The following is a 23,319-nucleotide window of genomic DNA, read 5'->3' on the forward strand; positions in this document are numbered from 1 at the left end:
GCTTGACCCCCAGTCCGCCATTTCGGCTCCGTCTACTGTATTAGACGGAGATGAAGCTCTCCGGGAATTTCTCGGAGATTAATTCATACAGAATCAACAAAATTACCGTAGATGGTCTCCGGTCGTGGAACTGCAAACTCTGGAGAAATATCAGTAGACGATCTCCGTCTAATAATTTGGCATAAGGTTCATTGTTTATTATTCTGATCCAAATTTTAGAGTGCTTCTTGAAGAAAGATATCTTTCACTGCGTTGGCCTTCGTGTAGTGGCAGAGGAAAGTTCTTTTCTGAGTTCCGTGAAGCTGGTAGAATTAGGATCCAGATTTGAGAGTAAACGAAGAACACTATATTCATTAATCACGGTGTCGTAGCACGCTATCACAATTCGCATGATTATTTGATAAATTTTCCTAACGAGATAAACAATTTGCTTTTATACTAAATACTTTTCAAATTTCACATCATACTATACCCCGGATTAGATAGTAAAACAAAGTATTTTAGTAAAACAAAGTATTTTATTTATTAGCAGTGCAATCAATTCATATGATATAATTATAAGAATATAATAGTATGTCACACCTATTTAACTGTTACGTTCGAGTAGTCGTGCCATGGCTAAATTTAACTAGGACCAGTGGTGTCGATTAACATTTTAAAAGGTGATTCTAAGTGACACAAATGGAAAATTTTAAGAAAAGACGGATCAAAACACAGATCCAAGGACAAGGAGACCCCACTGCAGGACCATACATGCTATTGGCTTGTGCATGGCCCAAAAGGTTCCAGTTGTCCAGGAAACTGTACGTAGCTGGTCAACTAGTTTTGAATTCAGACTAGGCTTGATGAGTTCTGGGGTTTCTAGAGTAGGATTTGATGGTGCCAGGTTTGTTCAGGCGGACATGGAAATTATGCGAGGAATATATAGGTATATAAAAATCATATCAGTATAAAAATAGATCCAAAAATAGATCCAAAGATTCACACGGCAGTCAGGGAACTTCCAGACAGGATGCTTTTGAAACAGGTATAATTAGCGCTTTTGTAATTAGTTGTATGCAAGGGATGGGATGCTGATTGACTAAGCTGGTTCAATGCCCCAGCTATTTAGGGGGAGCCACTCAATTTCACGCCCAGGTGTTGTCAATTGCTGGGTTTCAAGTAAGAGCTTTTTGATACGGCTCTTGATAATTGAGATGGGGGAAGAAAGGTCGGAAAATTTACTAGAGCCAGGGACCATGACATTGTTTTCATTAGGAGTGCATTTGTCGAATATTTTATCAACCAAACTGTTCCATATAGTCGTACCTTTGAAGACAAAATTGTGTTTAGAAATTTCAAGTTTGTGTTGGGGGACCCGCATAGTTTGGCTACATGCTCTGGAACTTGTTTGGAATAAACTTGTCAGAGAGATAGGTTGATGCAGTTTCAAGATTTTAAACAGTTCAGTGGATATATGTTGGGTGTACAGGTTGTGGATTGACATGATTTTCTCGGTATTGAATATTGGCTTAGTGTTTTCCAAAGCAAAGCTCCTTTTTGCGATGTGTTCACTGTATGGTCTTGCACGTGCACATGTTTCATAATACTCTGCCCGGTCAAAGCTGATCTATTGCAATATGTTGCAATGGAGTTTCTAAAATGTATATCATAACTTCCATTTTTTCAGGTTTTATTGGTGTTGTAGACGATCACTGAATTCTGTAGCTCTGTGAGATTTGTGGCTTCATCGAATTACATCACGCAGACTTGAATGAAAATCTGAAGACGTGAACTAGATCTGCTAATGCTATTCTCTCTTTAGCAAATAGCAAGAGGTTAATTAATAAGCAAGGGTAGATTAAAATATAACAATCTTTTGAAACATATGACATCGTGTATTTTACTGAAGTTTGTTGGAGGATTGAAATTCAATTACAAATGCTACTTTCGCAGCTCAGAATGGTTATAATTTTAATCTTAAAGTAATGCAATGTTATTTTTCAATCTGCTACTGACAGCATTTGTTATCTGATATTTTAATGGGGATAGAGTTTGAGTAGTTCAACAATCATGCACATTAGTGTTTATGTCACTCAGTGTTAACTCTCTCGATTCTCCGTCTCCCTCAATGTTTGATGACCGTCCCAGTGTTTCCCTCCGTATCCCTGCGTATTGACTGTCCGTCTCACTGTGCAGTGTTTAATATCTGTCTTTCAATTTTCAATCTCTATCTCGTGTTAAATAGTTCTCTCTGTATTTAATGTCCGTCCAACTCCTAGTGTTCAATATCTGTCTCATCGTTTATTTTCCGTCTCGCTGTTCAATCTCCGTATCGGTGTTAAATCTCTGTCTCACTGTTCAATCTCTGTCTCATTGTTAGGTATCCGTCCCTGTATTTACTACCCTCTGCTTGATCTGGCCTAACCTAAGATTGATTGGCTATTGAATTGTTTATCACATTGATTATCAATTTTTTTCCCTTGTGCTTTTTTTACATCTATATATTTGGTAGAGTATAAGTTTGAGACAATTCCTTAAGAGTTAAATATGTTATCATGTGAACAATTACTCGATGGTATAATAACCAGGGCAGAAGACATTAGATTCGACGCCATCTCAAGGTGCAAGGAGTGTATGATTGTAAACGTTTTGGATTAAGCTACAGATTTTGGAACTTTCCGATGGTAGGTAAATTCTCACCTACTTAACGGATTTTTCAGCGGAGTTTCATTGCAGTGTTTAAGGGTTCTCGGATAATGCTCTTATAAATTCATTATTTTACATCTGTGTTTCATTTTGTAAAAGAGATTTCAAGTATAAAGATGATGACAATGACATGTCCGTTCTATAATTCGAGTCGAAAGACGCGCATTGCGCGCGAGATGTTTTGATACTGTATATACTGCTTGGCCATGGCCCAGGAGACTCATTTTTCCGTCATATTGTTTGATACTGCTCGGCCATATTTCCGTCATATTGTTTGATACTGCTCGGCCATGGCCGAGGAGGCTCATTTTTCCGTCATATTGTTTGATACTGCTCGTCCATAGCCGAGGAGGCTCATTTTTCGTCATATTGTTTGATACTCCTCGGCCATGGCCGAGCAGGGTCATTAAAGAAATAATCCTCCTCGGCCGAATGAGCCTCCTCGGCCACGTGAGTATGGTTTTTTTTTTTTTTTTTTAATGAGCCTCCTCGGCCACCATACTTTACATTGTATCACGTGGTAACTCCCACTGTCGCTTCACTCGTGCGCGGTGGATCATACAACGTATAACAAACTTTATGCCGAACGCTTGAACTTGAAGATTGAGTTAATCTTCAAGATGTTGCTCCGATCAAAGAATTTAAAATGACAATTCCAGTTCATAATGTTACACTGTGCACGGGATTTAGAAAAATAAACATTATATATTATAATCCGTTGTTTCAATATTTTGTTTTCTTTGTTAATCACTAACTGATCGATGATCTAACTTAAACTGTGATCTGAGAGGAGCTTTATCAGTGTGAGAAGCTTTATCAGTGTGTAGTGTGCGTGCAATACTGCGCCGTGACGTAATAGGACAAAAAGTACCTGCCACCAATGGTCAACACCAAAAGCGCGGCGTACTGCGCGCGACCAACTATTTCGCCCGTACAATATATGGAACAAATATTTTACGAGTATCACCCGTAAAACTTCATACGACGCTCAAAACGCTTAAATTTTACTTTTCGAATTTCCCCAAGGCTCATGTCGGTTTTACTAATTCACTCACCATGGATTATAGAAAAAGCGCTCTACTTTGTATTTCTCATCGAATATAAAGATGACCAATGATATTGCAGTGTTTAAGTCACGCGATTGCTTTAACCAGACCCCTTTTGCTTGCAGTAGTGCGTAACCGCCAAAGGTGCGTTCACAGGAGGGGCTAAGTGCAAAGAAACTGCTGCTCACTGCTGCTCACTGCTGCTCACTGCTGCTCACTGCTGCTGTCGCGCGCGCCCATAGCAGCAGTGAGCAGCAGTGATCAGCAGTGAGCAGCAGTGAGCAGCAGTGATCAGCAGTGAGCAGCAGTGAGCAGCAGTGAGCAGCAGTTTCTTTGCACTTAGCCCCTCCTGTGCGTTACGCAGTACGCTTAGACTCATGGCTATGTGAAGCCACGTGACAACGCGCGCTTGCATGTGCTTGAGATCAAATACAAATTTTTGTTCCTTCCTTTCACTCGCTCTTTGCATTATGCTTTTTGATAAACCTATTGATCAGTTCAAATGTGCGCGCGAGCACTTGCGTGGCTCAATTATCCAACACTCATATGTACATCTTAACAGGCAATGGTTCAATTTAATTATTGTAAGGGCACAGCCTGTCAAAAAGCCTTTTCACATAATCCGTCGACACCGCCTAAAGGTGACTGCATAATAACAACATTGAACACATTGTCATCGGAAGCTTGCAGCTTCCGATGACAATGTGTTCAATGTTGGTTCTAATCTGGTATCATGCTTGAGTTGGTTTTGGACCTCTTCATGCTTTTAATTTATTTATTATTGTTATTTGGTATTATGAACTAATATGTACATATAAATGCGGAATCTAAAAGTTAAGTGTATAGCGAGCATATTTAACAATTTTAAGCAATAATGTATTGCGAGCAGTTGATTCTCACGGGTGATACTTGTAAAATATCTGTTCCATATATTGACGAGTCCAACTCGGCGCGCGTCCTGGTAGGTTGTTAACCTACAAGTGGTTGCGAGAAGCATTATTCAATGAAACAATAAGTTTTCAATGAAACAATAAGTTTTCAATGAAACAATAAGTTTTATTTTACATTCTTTCATAAATAAAATAAGAGCTTAAACCACGAATTAGTTAACTAGAAGTAAACTTGAGGAAATATTCTTTAGTGGTTGTATATAATTATTTTAAAAACTTTATTTGTTAGTAATTTTATTATGGAAAGTGGTTGAATTTAGTGAGACAAGGTCAGTTTCTCTATTGTCTCAGAAAATTTCTACTTTACAGTAGGCAATGCTGAGTGCAGGAATGACGGACCAAAACGCTTGGGGGCTAACAATGGCCCATTTACAAACCACTTCAGACATGGCAATGATGTCATTTATGCTTAATTCGTCTGAAACTGACCCTGCTGCACTTCTAACATTCTATAAAAATCTCTTCTAAAATAGGTATAAAAAATGCATAACACAAAACACACAAACAAAATGTTTATAATCCTTCTATAATAAAATTCTATAGAACTTTTAAATTTCTATAAAACTAATAAACCTATATTATATATTCATTTTGCACCCAGAGAAATAAAACAAAAGTTAATAAAACAAAAGTTAAATTTATTACCAATTATTCAATCAATACATATCATAAATTCTAATATTGGAAACACGATGCAGGATGGATGTCTTAAACTATAATTGAAAGATGTGATTACAGAGGTAGTTTCGATATTATGTTCATGACAAGGTATGGGGCTGCTGCAAGTTATATTTTGCTAAGATATTACCGCTTTTTCAAGCTTAAGTAATCTAGGCAAGGTCAATTTTAAAGTTTTTGAATTTTGTCGAACGCTGTTTAAGGCTAAGTTCCAGTCATTTGGTTCTCCTTCCGTTTAAGTGCGAGTGATGGTGATTTTTATGGATGATTTGAGGTGATTGGGCTTATAACAGGTGAATGTCATGTAGTTAGCATGAGATTTTGTCGTACTGTATTCCATATTGTCCCTGCTCTGTATATGTAGCTGTCTGATGGTTTAGGTGTGAGAATGAGTGTCTCTTTGCCAAGTCTGCCAGATTTTTCAAAGAGGGAGTATAGTGATATAGGAGTTCTATATTTCAAGACCTTGAAGATGTCATTAATACAATGGTAGAAGTACAGATTATGCACATTCATGATTTCATGGGTGTCGAAGATGGGTTTTGTATGCTCCTTTCTGTAGAATTCCTTGCCCAGGATTTGCTCCCCGTAGGGTCTGCATCGTGCACTAGTTTTAAATTTATCCAAGTATGCTTCTTTATCTCCAAACATTATGCGGGCACACATTTTCTGTGCTTTGAACAGAGGTTCAAGTTTTCTGTTAGATGCCCCTCGGCCTCCCCAGACAGTTATACCATATGCAAGATAGCTTTCAAACAGAGTGTGATACAGATCTTTATGAGTGATGTGGGAATGTTATCTTTAATTCTATTTAGCATGCCACAGCAGCTGGCTAGTTTTTTGCTAATTTCCTTCTATGTGCGTTCCAGTTTAGGTCTTCATCGATTGTTACACCTAAGAATTTAGTTTCATGTACTCTCTCCAAAAGTATGCCATTGATATTGATTACTTGATCCAGTAATCGACCGGGATTCCCGGCGCCGTGAAATCCCGGCGCCGGGGGAGCTATTTCTTCCCAGCCCCGGCCCCGGCCGATTTTCAATTTTTGCCTGTGAATTTGGCCGGGAATTTTTGATCGAAATCGGCCTAAAACTTTCATATAAATCTTAAAATGGATTTTCAATTTTGAAAGGATGATGTCCAGAGGCCAACTTTTATTTACTGTTTCAGCTGAACAAAATTATTTTATCAAAATATATTATATGAAATCTGATTACCTTCTAAACTGCTCAATTGATACGAACATTATATTGTCATGTAAAAATAAGTTCAGATCCTAAGTCCTGAAAAGTTCTAACTTGACCGTTGATTTATTAAATTCATGGCCCCGGCCCCGGCCAAATTCCAGAACGGCCAATTCCCGGCCCCGGCAAAATTTGGACATTCCCGGCCCCGGCCAAATCCTACCCCGGTCGTTTACTGACTTGATCAGAGGGTGTATCTTCATCTTTGTTGGATCGAGAGTTTGAGAATTCAAGGTAACAGCTCTTGCCAGTGTTTATGTGAAGTTTATTGGCAAGCATGTAGCGGTGTACGGAACTTAGGACTTCATTGGCTTTTTTGTATGCTAGGCTTTTACTTTTTGCAGCGACGAAGATATTTGTGTCATCAGCAAATAGAACAAATTTAGAGTTCTTTTCAGAGTTTGTAAGATCGTTTATGTAAATTAAGAACAGAAGGGGCCCTAAGCAGATCCCTTGTGGCACTCCAAAAAGCACAGGTAGAGTATCAGATATTTCATTGAGCACACCAACAGGATCCGGAAAAGTCATTGTGGCACTCGGGTCCTTGGTATTGTCGTCGGTATATTGTCCATTACCTACGTTCTGCTTTCATAGTTTAAACAATAGTGAGTTCTAAACATAAATATAACAGCTTTAAACCGACTAAGTATGAATGAATGAAATACCTGACAATCTACACTCCTATAAAAATTAAAAAAGCAAGCATGAGTAACTCGTAGTGATGTATGATTTCTAAAAACTTTAAATTAAATTTGGCGCTCACAGGTCCTCATGATCATGTGATCGCTGCATGAGGTTCTGTAAATGCGCAGGGCACCTTCGAGCTTATATTATTCACCTTACTTACCTTACTTATTCCAAACAAGTTCCAGAACATGTAGCCAAACTATGCGGGTCCCCCGACACAAACTTGACATTTCTAAACACAATTTTGTCGTCAAAGGTACGACTATATGGAACAGTTTGATTGATAAAATATTCGACAAATGCACTCCTAATGAAAACAATGTCATGGTCCCTGGCTCTAGTAAATTTTCCGACCTTTCCTCCCCCATCTCAATTATCAAGAGCCGTATCAAAAAGCTGTTACTGGAAACCCAGCAATTGACAACACCTGGGCGTGAAATTGAGTGGCTCCCCCTAAATAGCTGGGGCATTGAACCAGCTTAGTCAATCAGCATCCCATCCCTTGCATACAATTAATTACAAAAGCGCTAATTATACCTGTTTCAAAAGCATCCTGTCTGGAAGTTCCCTGACTGCCGTGTGAATCTTTGGATCTATTTTTGGATCTATTTTTATATTGATATGATTTTTATATACCTATATATCCATCGCATAATTTCCATGTCCGCCTGAACAAACCTGGCACCATCAAATCTTACCTCTAGAAACCCCAGAACAAATCAAGCCTAGTCTGAATTCAAAACTAGTTGACCAGCTACGTACAGTTTCCTGGACAACTGGAACCTTTTTGGGCCATGCACAAGCCAATAGCATGTATGGTCCTGCAGTGGGGTCTCCTTGTCCTTGGATCTGTGTTTTGATCCGTCTTTTCTTAAAATTTTCAATTTGTGTCACTTAGACTCACCTATTAAATGTTGATCGACACCACTGGTCCTAGTTAGATTTAGCCAATGCACGACTCATCATCACACATGTTACAAACTATCATCGCAACATGTGTGAAAATATTATATAAAAAACTATTTCACCAACCAACATTAATTAAAATTATCAAAAAAAAAAAATTTTTTAAACCCCAAAAAATAATTTTTAAAAAACCAATTTCATCAAAAAACAATCCTATTTTTAAAACTTCCAGTGGAAATAAGATTTATAAAACGCTTTCCCCCCCCCCCCGCCCTCCCCCCCCCCCCCCCCCCCCCCTCCACCCCCCCCCTGACGGCATGCGAAATCCCCAAAGATGCAATTGTTATGTTTCTCTTTATTACTGACATTAACTGGGCTCCACCTCATCTTCATGCTACTAAACAAACTTCATTAGAAACTTCCAAAAAAAGCATCATTTGTAATACTTTTAGAAATCATATCAATCTTATATCCTTCTAATTTTAATGTAAAATCCTAAAACTGTCACAGAGTTCTTGACGTCCGGAGGGGAGTTTGTTCCAATTGGAATAACTCGCTCGGGAGAAAAGACTTCTGGTATTCTTGACCTTTGTTACACTTTTACTACATTATTGGATGAAACCAGATTAAGACCTGATCTGCTTGGTCTGAATCAAAGTCTGAAACCATAATCTGTCATATCATTTTATAACCTTAAAGCTTCAATAAGGTCCCCACAGTATCGCCCGCTCTTGCCAGCGTTGTCAATCGAGGATTTCAGTCTACGGCTGTAACGGAGCGTACCCACATCATCAATCAGACGGGTAAACCGCCTTGGACGCTCTCCAGCTCCAAAAACAGTCCCCAACTTTCCATGAGACGCAGAGGTGGATTCCACCAATTGGACACATACTCAAGATGGAGGTCATATTAAAGCTTTATATATAGCAATCATAACACCTTTTCTCTAATAACTAATTCTTAACAATCAACAAATCATACGATTTGCCTTTGCGATACATGCTTTGATCTGTTCGGTCCAAAGCAGGGAGATATGGGTAATTACCCCAAAATCTTTTTCCTGTGCAGATACTTCAGTTCTATACCATTTTACCTTATAATTTAAATTAGGATTGTTGTTAAAATTAATGTGCATCACTGTGCACTTGGCAGGATTAAATTGTAAAAAAGCCAAATACTTTCCCAAACTTCTAATTCTTCGATATCTTCAGCAACACTACCGTGGTTCGCTGCATTTCCAATTAATTTAAGGCATCATCAGCAAATAACTTTATTTTATTTTTTACAAAGTCTAGGAATCATTAATATACTTGAATGAATAGGAGAGGGCTAGAACTGAACACCTGAGGATCACCAGATAAAACAGTTTTAACTCGGTCCATTGTCCTTCTACAGAAACCCTCACATAGTCCTGTCTGTCAGAAAATCTTTTATAACATTAAAACCTTTCCTTGACACCAAAGCCCTTCCAATTTAGAACAGAAGTCTAAAAGTGGGGGGACTGTGTCGAATGCCTTACTAAAATCAAAGTATAGAAGATCAACCGGGGCAACCTTCATCTAAAATGTCAAGAATGTCATAAATGTCTCTAAAAGATTAGATAAAACACGATTTACCCTAACACACAATCCATGCTGATGCTTTCGAAATTCGATGTTCTAAAAAATTTAATACCATGTGCTCTCACCAACTTTTCATTACACTTTGCACATAATACACGTTTAATGAAACTGGTATTATTTAAGGGGTTCCGTTTTAATACCCTTTTTTAACAATGCGACACAGATGCAGATGATCACACTGCAGGTTAAGATCTGTTATATGACACTTTTGAATTAATTTAGGGCAAATGCTTCAACAAAATGTTTTGTCATAAGCTAGCGATTTCACAACTCGGATGGAACACCATCCGTGACCAGAACTCTTTAAAATGTTAAGCTTTAAAGTTGCTTTTTTTTATATAATCAGAAAACTGCTGACTCTATCATCAATTATCAATATCATCAATTACTCTCATTGTCAGGTTTAATTTCTCAGTTTTAGGGAGAGGGCCAGGTGGTTCACGCACAAAACACAGAGCTAAAGGCTAACTTGCGAGTACCTCAGCTGACTCAGTTGAACAATCTGTGCGTGTTACTCTCCTCTATCTAAAGAAAAACCACACTTGATTGAATTTGGACGTTTATTTCGTAAATAAGAGTATAAAGGACTTACAATTCTGCCTTTGATTAGATGTAATTTTCTTTTCCATATCTCTTAACTTTAGCTTTAATTTTGCTTCTTCATAAGTATGTTGTTGTAATTGCATAACTAAAAATTAACATCAGATGGATTAATATCAAACTCAGCCATGCTTTATCTTTATTCTTTTCATTCGGTTTAAGTGCAGATGTACTCCATGGCAACTTGAACAGGGTCTGTGGAGCGAGATTTTACGAAGCGTCGGAAAAGCTGCAAGAAACAGTAAGTCTGGCGGGGGGCCCGGCGGAGTCCCGCCAAGCACTCCGCCGGAGTCCGCGGCGGACCGGAGTCCGCCTAGTGGCTTAGTCCGCGCGGAAACTCCGCCGAGCCGCCGCGGAGCCGCTCGGAGTCCGCGGCGGACTTTAAAGTCCGCTCGGAGTCCACTCGGCTCCACTCGGAGTCCGCCAAAATGTACTCGAGTCCACTGTAAATACATTTTGGCGGAGCACCGCCGGAGTCCGCTCGGAGTCCGCCCGGAGTCCGGCGGCTCCGCCGCGGACTCGACTCCGCGACGGATAGTGCCGTAACATCATCACACATGCATACAAAGTATCAAATCACTATATGGGAAAATATAAATATCTTACCACCAAAATTAAGTACCATGTTAATCCACTATCATTAAAAATATCCACATATACTTCTGTTCAATAGTTAAAAATTGATTTTACTAAAAATGTTATCATTTATACTTCCATTTACCCATGATACAGTAGGTAAATTGAAATCTCCTATATATAATAAGGATCGTTTCAGAATTATTCTTTTCACTACATATACCCTTGATACAAAGATACAAGATAGTAATGTATTGTTCTGTTCTAAATTTAAAGAAGTTGATCTATAAATACAACAAATATTAATTGATCCACCAGATGTGTTAATACTAACAGCTAAAGAGTCTGGTGCACTTATAAAATAGCTTACTAAAGAAGCATTACATTGTTCTTGATATAAATGATAGAACCACCACCCCCACTAATAATATTGGTTGAATTGTCAATCTTAAAATCTCTATCCTTCCTAAATATATTAAACCATCAATACAAATTTCAGCATCCAGAATGTCACTATTAAAACGAGTTTCTGTTATGCAAATCACATCAATAGATTTACATACTGATAAAATACATTTAAGTTCGTCAATTTTATTAAAAAGTCCATTAGCATTGGTATAAAATATATTCAAGCCTTTACTGATTCTCCTTTCGTCTTTTCCGACCTTTTCTTCTCTGCTTCTAACCGTCTCTTCTTCCTCTCCTTTCTGGCTAAAAATGGATCTCACAGTCTGCTCTACACAGGTCCTGATTGATCCAGTATTCCTTCGATTCCTTCCAGCCTTTACCAAAGTTAGAGTAATGATTTACTGACTTTTCGTCGACTGTCTGTATGATGAGAGGTCGACAGTAGTCAGGGTTGTCGGGATCAACTTTTCCAATGCGATGGCAGCTAACAATGTCGTCTTTCTTCATTTTGAGTGCTTCTATGCAGAAAGAGACATCATCTTTCTGACGCTGCTGAGAGTTGTTCTTCTTACTCTCTGGAACCTTCAGAACACATAAGTTATGTTTCCTTCTGTTCCTTTCAAATGCATCCGTGTGCATCTTGGTCTGCACTTTAGCAATAACATTTTCTGATGTCTGAGAGTTGCTCAGATCTTCTATTACTGTCCTCTGAGATTTTGCTGTAATGTCCAAGTAAAGTTGCACAGCTTTGTTGACAGTTTTATCTGTGCTTCCTTTAATAGCTTCCTTAATCGAGTTAGTCAGGGCTGGGGTCAAATGTTGGAGTTCCTCTTTGATAATAGCCCTGACAGCCCCGTTTTCCTTAGTGTCAGCTGAGGTATGAGGCGCCACAAAACAGTATGGGCACTTCCAGTTCGTTAGATTCTGTAACATCTCGTTTGTTAAGCCAGATAAACCAACACAACTCAGGTGCCAAATTAATTGGCAAGCTTCGCATTCAACTGATAGTTCTTCTGACATTTAAACATCACATTGGCAGTATCTTTCCTCCGACACTGGGACATTATCAACAGATGAATCCTTAGGTGGATTTGTCTTTACTCCATTTTTACTTGCCATCCCTGATGCCTGAACTCAAATTATTTATTATATTATATTTAAAAGTATTAAAACTTATTATACAACTTAAACTTTTTTGACTGGTTCAAATGCTTTAATGGCCTTCAAATCAGCATGAAAAAATAAAAATTGGCCAAGGAATAGGAGTTTTAGAGCCTAAAATTTGGACCCCCAAGTGTTGTCAAAAACGCAATTATTTAGTTTTTGAGTCTTGACACCATTTTACGGTTATACGAGTTCCTGCCAACTATAAATGATACAGCAGTACTATTAATAACACCACTGACACAGAAGAGCTGAAACCAGGTTTTCGATCAAACGCTGCCATTTGAAGTCAAACGTCGCCAACAGTTGCTCTCGTCCAATGAAATCGCTGCATTTTGCCTGCCATTATGCATAATTGAATTACATATATTCGTATGCAAAGCTTGGCTTTCATAATGCAGCGATTTCATTGGACGAGAGCAACTGTTGGCGACGTTTGACTACAAATGGCAATGTTTGATCGAAAACCTGGTTTCAGCTCCCCCAGCTGACTGATTAGACAAAACATAAAATGTAAAATCAAAAATAGAAACAAAAAATTGGTGCGCCGCGCATATTTTAATTAACGCGCCGCGCGCTAATTTTGTACTTAAACTGACTTATGCCGCACTGTAAATTCGAGCACTACATAAACCCAGGAAACCTTACCGTTAGGGGCCTAACTTCGAAAATAAAAGAGATAGAAACGTTTGGTTTTCAACAAAATGTTTGCCTTATCACTTATAAAAATTACGTTTGTGCTCCCCAGGAGGAAAATTCATGACAATGTAGATTTTGAACTATCGCAAAAAGTCATATTTTAAGCCTTATAAAACTGCGCAGCTTTAACTTTGCAGATTTTTGTTCTCTGATTAGCTGAATCGTAGCACGTGGTACGTGGTGAAATTGCATTTTTGGAATAATTGAAGCGTGCAAATGTGAAATGCAATGAACTAACAAGCGCGCGCGGAGTTCAACAAGCTGTGAAGAGGCTATCACCTGTAATAATATCGCCAGCCAGTAAGGTCTGCTGGGAACAACTAGTTATGTTGAATCCCTTATATTTATTTTCCATAAACTTTCAGATTTACTTTTTACTTTTTTTTACTGGGCGGCGCTCAGCCCGTCATTCCGCCGAATCTTTATTATGTTTATGAACATAATAGCCTGGGGTCCCCAGGTAAACGTTTTTGAATTTTACTTGGGGATCCAAGGCTTTGTGTTTATTATGTAAACACACCAATTAAAAATATTATTAATATGACTGCAAAGCTTAAATATTACCCTGAAGCAATTATTACTTCGAAAAAATTTGCACAAGTTCTTTAAAACAATCTACACCAAATTATGGCAATATTTAAAACGAAACTTCGGTTTTCAGCATAAACATCGTTTTTAGCAAAATATTGTAGGTTCCTAGCAAGTTCTCAACTTGAAGCTCACTGATTTGTAGTGGAACAAGCCTTGGGACGACGCTGGTGGACACCCCTCTCACCTCTGCTATTGTTCATCGAAAATGTGTCGAGATTATGAAAGGTATTTAAGTGGGGTCTGGAGTTATCCAACAAAGTTTCCTGTAGAGCCAAAATGTAATTTTTGAAGTTAAAGTTGAATATATCACATGCTGTAATAGACCTGTTTGATAATACCACTGACATTTATTTGACAGATATGAAGACTTCCGTTGTTTTTAGTTATCATGGTGGTTACTTTGTCTAATCAGATCTCAATTTGGCTTTAGGTAGGGTGCCCCGCTAAAAGAACTGGATTCTTCCAGGAAGCATCCCGTGCACAGACCTTGGTCTACATATATATTAAATTATTAATCATTCATTCTGTATGTGCACGAAAATTTATTTCAATCGATTCATTTTTTCTATGAAATGTGGGCAAAGGTTTGAGAAAGCCGTATGATTTCCTCTGCAGTTGCGGCAGCAATATCTTGATGGATTAGTTCTCTCCAAGCATTCTTTATCAGTGTGGCTTTCTGAGGAGCAAAATCCGCATGCTGCTTTACTCCGGCACCATTTAACAGGGTGAACAAATCTCTTGCAGCCATGACATTGCATTGCTTTTTTAGTGAATTTGAATAGAGCAACTTCTAGCCATAAATGCTCAAGACCGAATCCCTTGCTTATTGCCTGTGTAAGATCCACATGAGACTTAAAGATGACTTCTACTGAGTTTGATGATTTGCCCAGCCGAGTTACATAAGTGCTATTCAAATTGGCTTTTTAAGTCTATCAGAGATTGAAGCCACGTCAATAGCTATGGGGACATGCCTTATATGGACATTATATCCAATAAGCGACATTGTATTGACATTATATCCAATAAGCGACATTGTATCGACATTATAATATCGGGTCTCTTATTGAATTATTGGATTTAAATCGGCTGTATCTTCGGTGGGGATGAATACTTTTTGATGCGATTAAAACTGGCTGCCAAATAAATATAAAACTACTAGCTTCATCCCTGTTACCAAGGGCTTTCTAGTCTTTCACAATTTGAGCTTTTTGCCAATTGACATTGAGAATTTTTCATAATGAAACCACAAAGATATTCATTTCAAGACATTTTTCATTGCAGTGTGCCAAACCGTTTCATGCTAATTAAATACTAGATCAGCAAAGATCAGATCTACTATGATGATTAGTATATTTAAAAAGATGTATTGATCTTATTTTCGGTTTAAATAGCTACTTGAGAAACATTAATATTCTTATTCTTTTCAAACAAAATAGTTGTTTTCTAGACAGCATTAAATTTGATGAGATAGGATAAAAGGATACAAGGATATGAACTAATTAAGTTACAACGTTAGTTAAAGAGATGTGATAATTATTTTACAAAAAAAGTTCAAGCTGTGCCTGATCAGAGATCCAAAATAAGTCTTCTCTCTGAATCTCAAATTAAAGGAAATATCTGTGATAATTCAATAGAAAATTTATTTAAATTTAAGAGTGATGCTTTAAAATTGTCCCTCAAAAATGAGTTCATACACTCTTGAAATTGAACTTGATATTGTTCTTCACTTAGACCCTCAAATTACTTTGCAATGCTCTTATGATTGTATGTCTTCTTAATTTTTTGGTCTGTTAACATCAGCATCGTCTGGTTTAGACCTTAGCTGATGCAGATTCTGATTTCGCTTCCAGGACAGAAAATCCATTGGTCTCTCTCATTTTTAACTCCCGCTTCAGATAAAGTGCAATTATTTTTTTGAGTTCTTCTTCGCGTGGCTGTTTTTCAAGAACTTCCTTTGATATTGCATTTAGGATAAGATCCAATCCTGAAAATATAATTTGTATTGATTTGGAGACTACTTTTCCTATGTACTAAAACATGCATAATGTGCACTCTGCAGCATTTGATTTTACTAAATTATTTAAGACAAAATTATTTTAAAATTATGAACTTATAAGGGCAACAAATTTATTACAAAATAATTTGAATTAATACCTCTTCCAGTTCATAAAACATTATATATTATATTTTATATATATATACATTAAAACCCTGACTTACTGCGCCCGAATTACCGCACCCCGAATTTACTGCAAACCCTGATTTTCCGCAAACCCTGATATATCACAAACCTCGATTTACTGCAAAGCCCGATTTACCACAGCCATTTCCATCCCCAAATAGGGCTTAACAGTTAACATAATGTAAACAATCAAAACCCTGATTCACTGCAGCTTTTCCTTTCTCCCAAACTCCTTGGTATATACATTACCAGTATAATACATTACCAGTGCAGCATAAGAAGAATAAGGGGGCAGGAAGAAGATGAGTCTGTTTATTTTACCCTCCATTAGATCAGCATCAATTTAGGGGGATTATATTTTTCTCAATTGTTTTGCAATTGACCCCCCCCCCCTCCCCCCCCCTCCCCCTCAATTGGTACTTAACATTCTAACAACCGGGTACTTTTGCTTTGGATACTTTAGGGTACCTGCACGAGAAATTTTATCTGAGCTCTAGATTGAAAAATTAAAAATCGTATTTTAAGATGTTTTCAATTATATTAATACTACTTGTGTCCTTAGCATGTTTATCAAATCATTATCCTTAACTATCTAGATTCTAGATATCCCCAAGCCGACCAATTACACTAGGTTGTCCAGTTTGTTGTATCAAACTTTTGTTTTTATTTGTACCATACGACCAGTAATTGGTATTTAAAATTTAGCTATTTGACCTAATTTACTATTCAAATCAGTGCTTCAGTAAATAACGTTTCAGTTGTCATAGTGACGACCCAGGTCAATATCATTACATATTTCGCATATTAATATACGACATATTTCGAAGGAAAACCACGACATAACAAAATTATTGTTAAATTTTGTTACAAATTAATTTAATTTCAGAAATAGTTGATTACAGAATTCCTTTAAAAAAATTTTTTCGAAAAAATTTCTTAAAAAAATTTTTCGAATATTTTGATATTTTCATGACATCCGAAATCATGACATCCGAAATTTTGACATCATGTCATGATTTACAAATATCTGAGAATGTTCACGCATATTTTTACCTGTATTTTACAGGCAAAACTTGACATGAAAAACGTCCCCGCATATTTGATCAGATGAGCGCATATTTGACATGGATCTAAATATCTGACGGGGGATATCATATAAAAAATATCCTTGTGTTTGAAAAATTATATCAAAAAAGTTAAGAATTTTTTAATAAATTTTTCTAGGACTCGCTTGTAGCAGGCTTTGTCCCCCTGGATCGGGCTCTGCCAATTTGGATCATTGTGGGGCCCAAAAATGCCCCATCGGGTGATAAAAACCATGACATATTTCACCCAGATTTAATAATATACGACATATTTTTAATGATATTGACCTGGGAGTGACGACCAAAACTGAGAAACATCTGCTAACTTTTAATTTCCAGGATATGATCGTGCTTATAAACAGTCCCCCTCCAGGCATATTATCTGGTGAACAGTGTAAATATAAAGCGGGATTTTGAACTTTAGCATTCAAAATTGTATGGATTCAAGTTGGTTCCTATAGTCTAGATTAATTTAGAAAATTCTCAAAGTTTGAGTGATACAGTAGTCTGAGTGTTTGGCTGAAACAAGCTTCACGTCTGAGACCGATTTTGGGGTAGTGTAGTGTACCCCCCCCCCCCCCCCCCCAATATAGTGTCCTTCACAGCTGGTATTAGCCTCTTTAAATTATTTAATAATCTTATTGCTACTCTAGTATATGGGGTCGTTCACATATCACGTAATCAATATTTTAGCAATTTTTACCCCCTTGAAATTTTAATTTTAAAAATTGTCAAATTGTTATTATTCTAGAGGGTAAAATAGAAAACGTTGATTACGTAACCAACAGCCAAAACCATCAACCGTAATGAATTGGGAACCCCCTCGGCTGATTACGTATGTGAACGACCCCATATTGCATTGCTGTTTGAGTTTGACTACAATGGTCTTCAAGTGCCTTGATAACATAAGATGTATATTATATATTATAATGATAAGGCAGAAACATTGGTAATCTTTCTTCGCTCTTTTGAGTGGGTCGATCATATATATTTTGATGATAGTTGGTGACGAAGTTAGAGTCTCCACTCAGTGTTTCAAAACAAATTAGTTGTCGACGTTTCGGCAACATACCTTGTCATAGACAAGACGTTACAATAACTTACATAGCTCAATAAATGTAATAGATTTGTAATGTTGTAATTAGTTTAAACTAATTACAACACTACAAATCTATTACATTTATTGAGCTATGTAAGTCGACAACTAATTTGTTTTGAAACACTGAGACTCTCACACTAACCATCATAAGACAGAAACCTACTTATTAGTTTAGTGTACCCCCCCCCCCCCTACTTATTAGTTTAGTGTACCCCCCCCCCCCCCTACTTATTAGTTTAGTGTACCCCCCCCCCCCCGCCTACTTATTAGTTTAGTGTACCCCCGCCCCCCCCCCCCCCCCCTACTTATTTACCAGTACTATTACTAGAGCTTAACGAGGGAGGATTCTTAAGCATACCTTTGGGTACAGTGAGCTGAAAATAAGCTTTCTCTGCAAGCATCATAACCACAGCAAAAACACAATCCGATATCTACACAAAGAACAGTGAATAATTAACTACTACAAGACAAATAAATGCGCAGTGTCTGACTGTTTTTATATCACATGCAGGATTGTGCATGCTGAGTTTTGTCCATGTGCAGTTTTTGATTAGCTTATGACAAGCACAGAACGTGACTAGAATATGTATTGCATAATAAATGTTAGCACATGTTACATTTTGTCATGAGAACGCAATATGGTTATTATATTATGCAAGTGTTTTAATGTTATAAATTTTTTATGAAAAATCAGAATCGTTAAATGTTTGATAACTTCAATGCTTGACCCGACCCTTCTGACTCTTAATCTGTTAGATTATATTCTTCCACAGGTAATGTTACAGGTAATGCTAATAGGTAATGTTACAGGTAATGTTACAGGTAATGCTAATAGGTAATGTTACAGGTAATGTTACAGGTAGTGCTTACAGGTAGTGCTTACAGGTAATGTTACAGGTAATGTTATAGGTAATGTTACAGGTAGTGCTTACAGGTAATATTACAGGTAATGTTACAGGTAATGCTTACAGGTAATGTTACAGGTAATGTTACAGGTAGTGCTTACAGGTAATGTTACAGGTAATGTTACAGGTAATGTCACAGGTAATGTTACAGGTAGTGCTTACAGGTAATGTTACAGGTAATGTTACAGGTAATGTTACAGGTAATGTTACAGGTAATGTCACAGGTAATGTTACAGGTAATGCTAATAGGTAATACTTACAGGTAATGTTACAGGTAGTGCTTACAGGTAATGTTACAGGTAATGTTACAGGTAATGTTACAGGTAATACTTACAGGTAATGCTTACAGGTAATGTTGCAGGTAATGTTACAGGTAATGTCACAGGTAATGTTACAGGTAGTGCTTACAGGTAATGTTACAGGTAATGTTACAGGTAATGCTTACAGGTAATGTTACAGGTAATGTTACAGGTAATGTTACAGGTAATGTTACAGGTAATGTTACAGGTAATGCTAATAGGTAATGTTACAGGTAATACTTACAGGTAATATTACAGGTAGTACTTACAGGTTATGTTACAGGTAGTACTTACAGGTAATGTTACAGGTAATGTCACAGGTAATGTTACAGGTAATGTCACAGGTAATACTTACAGGTAATGTTACAGGTAATGTTACAGGTAATGCTAATAGGTAATGTTACAGGTAATACTTACAGGTAATATTACAGGTAGTATTTACAGGTAATGTTACAGGTAGTGCTTACAGGTAATGTTACAGGTAATGTCACAGGTAATGTTACAGGTAATGATAATAGGTAATACTTACAGGTAATGTTACAGGTAATGTTACAGGTAATGTCACAGGTAATGTTACAGGTAATGCTACAGGTAATGTTACAGGTAATTTTACAGGTAATGTTACAGGTAATGTTACAGGTAATGATAATAGGTAATACTTACAGGTAGTGCTTACAGACTAGATAATACTTACAGGTAAATGGTAATGCTAATAGGTAATACTTACAGGCAATGTTACAGGTAATGCTACATGTAATACTTACAGGTAATGCTACAGGTAATACTTACAGGTAATGTTACAGGTAGTGCTTACAGATAATACTTACAGGTAGTACTTACAGGTAATGTTACAGGTAATGCTAATATGTAATACTTACAGGTAATGTTATTGGTAATGTTACAGGTAATGCTAATAGGTAATGCTACATGTAATACTTACAGGTAATGGTACAGGTAATGCTAATAGGTAATACTTACAGGTAATGTTATTGGTAATGTTACAGGTAATGCTAATAGGTAATACTTACAGGTAATGTTACAGGTAGTGCTTACAGGTAATTTTACAGGTAATGTTACAGGTAATGTTACAGGTAATGTTACAGGTAATGTTACAGGTAATGTTACAGGTAATGCTAATAGGTAATACTTAACAGGTAATGTTATTGGTAATGTCACAAGTAATGTTACAGGTAATGTCACAAGTAATGTTACAGGTAATGTTACAGGTAATGTTACAGGTAATAAATGTATAGGGAGGAAGTTATAGTTACTGGAGGTAATTTATATGTTATGTATAGGGATGTATAGTAATGTATAGTAATGTATAGGTAATTTACAGGTAATGTATAGGGAGGTAATGCATAGGTTATGTATATTAATGTATAGGTAATGTATAGGTAATTTATAGGTAATGTATAGGTAATGTATAATAGGGAGGTAATATATAGGGAGGTTATGACGTATTGGTAATGTATAGGTAATGTATAGTAATGTATAGTAATGTATAGGTAATTTACAGGTAATGTATAGGGAGGTAATGCATAGGTTATGTATATTAATGTATAGGTAATGTATAGGTAATTTATAGGTAATGTATAGGTAATGTATAATAGGGAGGTAATATATAGGGAGGTTATGACGCATTGGTAATGTATAGGTAATGTATAGTAATGTATAGTAAACAAAGCTGGTTGTTCAGTCCCTAGATATTGTACTGTCACAACTGACAAGTTACTTGATATCCATGTTGCACATGAAATTCCTTGGGATTATACTTAATCGATATCTAAGCTCCAAATATTCGAGGTGAAAATGAGGCTAACCATCTTTTGAGAGGGTGAAATAAGGCTTTCAAACAATTTGAAGGGCTAGTTCGAAGAAGCAGTAGAACAAGTAATGAACAAAACCTTGATAGTTAGCCTTATTTTATCCTCCATCAATAGACAGAAAGGGTAGGCGGAGTCTACCCTCGACCTAAAGTATCCAGGTCAAAGGTAGACTCCTTACCCAATCTCGTATTGGAAAGTGACTAAACTAAATTCTGAGTGTGAATACGGGTGGTACCTGCAAGTGTGTTCATTAAGCATTTAGAGTTCTGTAAAACTGCAGTACAATTATATATTTGTGTACTCTACATCCCCGTACAAATCCCACAAATCCTTAATTAGTAATTAGAAACTCTTGTTATAGATAATGATATTATATATTTTGATAATTGAAAGTTTTCGTTATCTTAAATTAACTATATCTAAATATCAAATTAATAAAATATGTAATTAATAAAATATGTTTAATTAATTGTGTTTATAATTATGGTACATTGTTATTATACAGGGTGGGCCAAAAGTCATTGGGCATACGTTGGCCTTAATAGGCATAGCTCAGTCACTGAGTGCCCAATTGAAATTATTCTTTCTGGTATGACTTACTACCACCACTGGTTCGGGGAATTTGTCAAATCGAAAAATATTCGAGTTTATTTTTTTTAAATGAAGGTTCATTTTCGCATTTATTTGATAGTTTGGATAGTCGGATCGAGCTAAATATTATTGAATTGTGTTTGGCCATTCGAATTACGTTTGTCCTGAGAAAATTAGAGTTGTAGCTTCTCAGATGGCCGAGATACAAAGCATAACGAGTTTATTCATTACGTGTGATCAGGTGATTGGCTTACCTGATCACGTGATAAGGTCACCCTGTTAACCACCATCGTTAAGGTTTTGTGTCACGGTGCGCGGTTTCACATGATCACCCAGTCAATTTTGTTAACAAAGATACACAAAATGTTTGATAACTTCGTCATTTCTAATCCGTTTCACGTCATTTTTTCTAATCCTCAGATGCAACATTTAATAATCTACCGTCTCTGAAAAGATCAGGCGTCCAGCATGTTCAGAGAGAACAGTATAGGTGTTTTAATTTTGAATGGGCGTGGTCTAAAATATTCGAATTTTCAAATTTTCACGACGGAATCCTCGAACCAGAAGGTACAGTTTGCTATCTGCAAAGCAACAGCTCTCATATATATAAAACACGACGGAGCTATTAAGGCCAACGCATGCCCACTGACTTTTGGCCCACCCTGTATTTATATTTTAGGCTGTAACCTTAAAATAGTCCAATAGAATAAACCTTGCCTTGGTTGCAGCATCGCTTCATTTATAGGTGCATATAGGGCCTGATGTAATTGCTATGACCAGTTTACTGGTCAACTGGTGTTTCGGTGTCCCTAATTTTGTTTACACTCGGTCTCTTGTCAAGGCATGTAAGGTCATTCGGCGAATTTTCTTCGAAATAAAATGATGTATTTGTGAACAGTTTGAAAGTTAATTGATTTTTTTAAAAATTGTGCTTAAGTATTTTTAGTATTTACGATCGATATCAGATCTCTATCCCTACATGCTTTCAAAATTTAAATCTTCAACTTTCTGCACAATGTACTGGAATGTTTTTAAAAAAGTGATATAGAAATAAAATCGACGATTTAATTTTAGGTAAGTAAAATTAATTCCCTGGTTCCTTAAGTCAGCTTTAAATTCGGAAAATCAAAGTATGTAACGTCGATACCAAACCGATTATTGAGCGATGATAGTTGATTCCTGGGTTACAGAGTCCTCCTGATTCCTCAGTCTTTGAATGTGGTTTTTGTTCTTGTTCAGTTCTGTCCATATTTCCTCGTGTTATGTTCAAATTTTTGAAGTGTCATGTTGTCATGTGATGATAATTTTTAATGCGTGTAAGTTATGAGCTCATGTATTTCACTCACAACTTTATATGTTGGTTCAGAAACGGAAAACATGAGGTGGCCCCACGTGTGTAATCAGGTGATGCAGGCACGTGAAAGGAGAGGGGACGATATTATAAAATAAATAATTTAAGTTGTTCAGTAA

The 23,319-nt window shown here is 36.8% G+C and overlaps 1 long non-coding RNA gene across 1 annotated transcript; it reads right to left on the reverse strand.

Annotated features, from left to right (window-relative positions):
* Positions 1–15,358: 15,358 nt before the first annotated feature.
* On the reverse strand, positions 15,359–18,740 carry LOC134821983 (uncharacterized). The gene is made up of 2 exons (XR_010161095.1): positions 18,584–18,740; positions 15,359–15,843 (listed from the first exon to the last, which is right to left on the reverse strand). It is a non-coding gene; the product is annotated as an uncharacterized LOC134821983 (long non-coding RNA).
* Positions 18,741–23,319: the final 4,579 nt, after the last annotated feature.

Source organism: Bolinopsis microptera, chromosome 10 (assembly GCF_026151205.1).
Source record: "Bolinopsis microptera isolate Bmic1 chromosome 10, MBARI_Bmic_1.0, whole genome shotgun sequence".
Taxonomy (NCBI): Eukaryota; Metazoa; Ctenophora; class Tentaculata; order Lobata; family Bolinopsidae; genus Bolinopsis; species Bolinopsis microptera.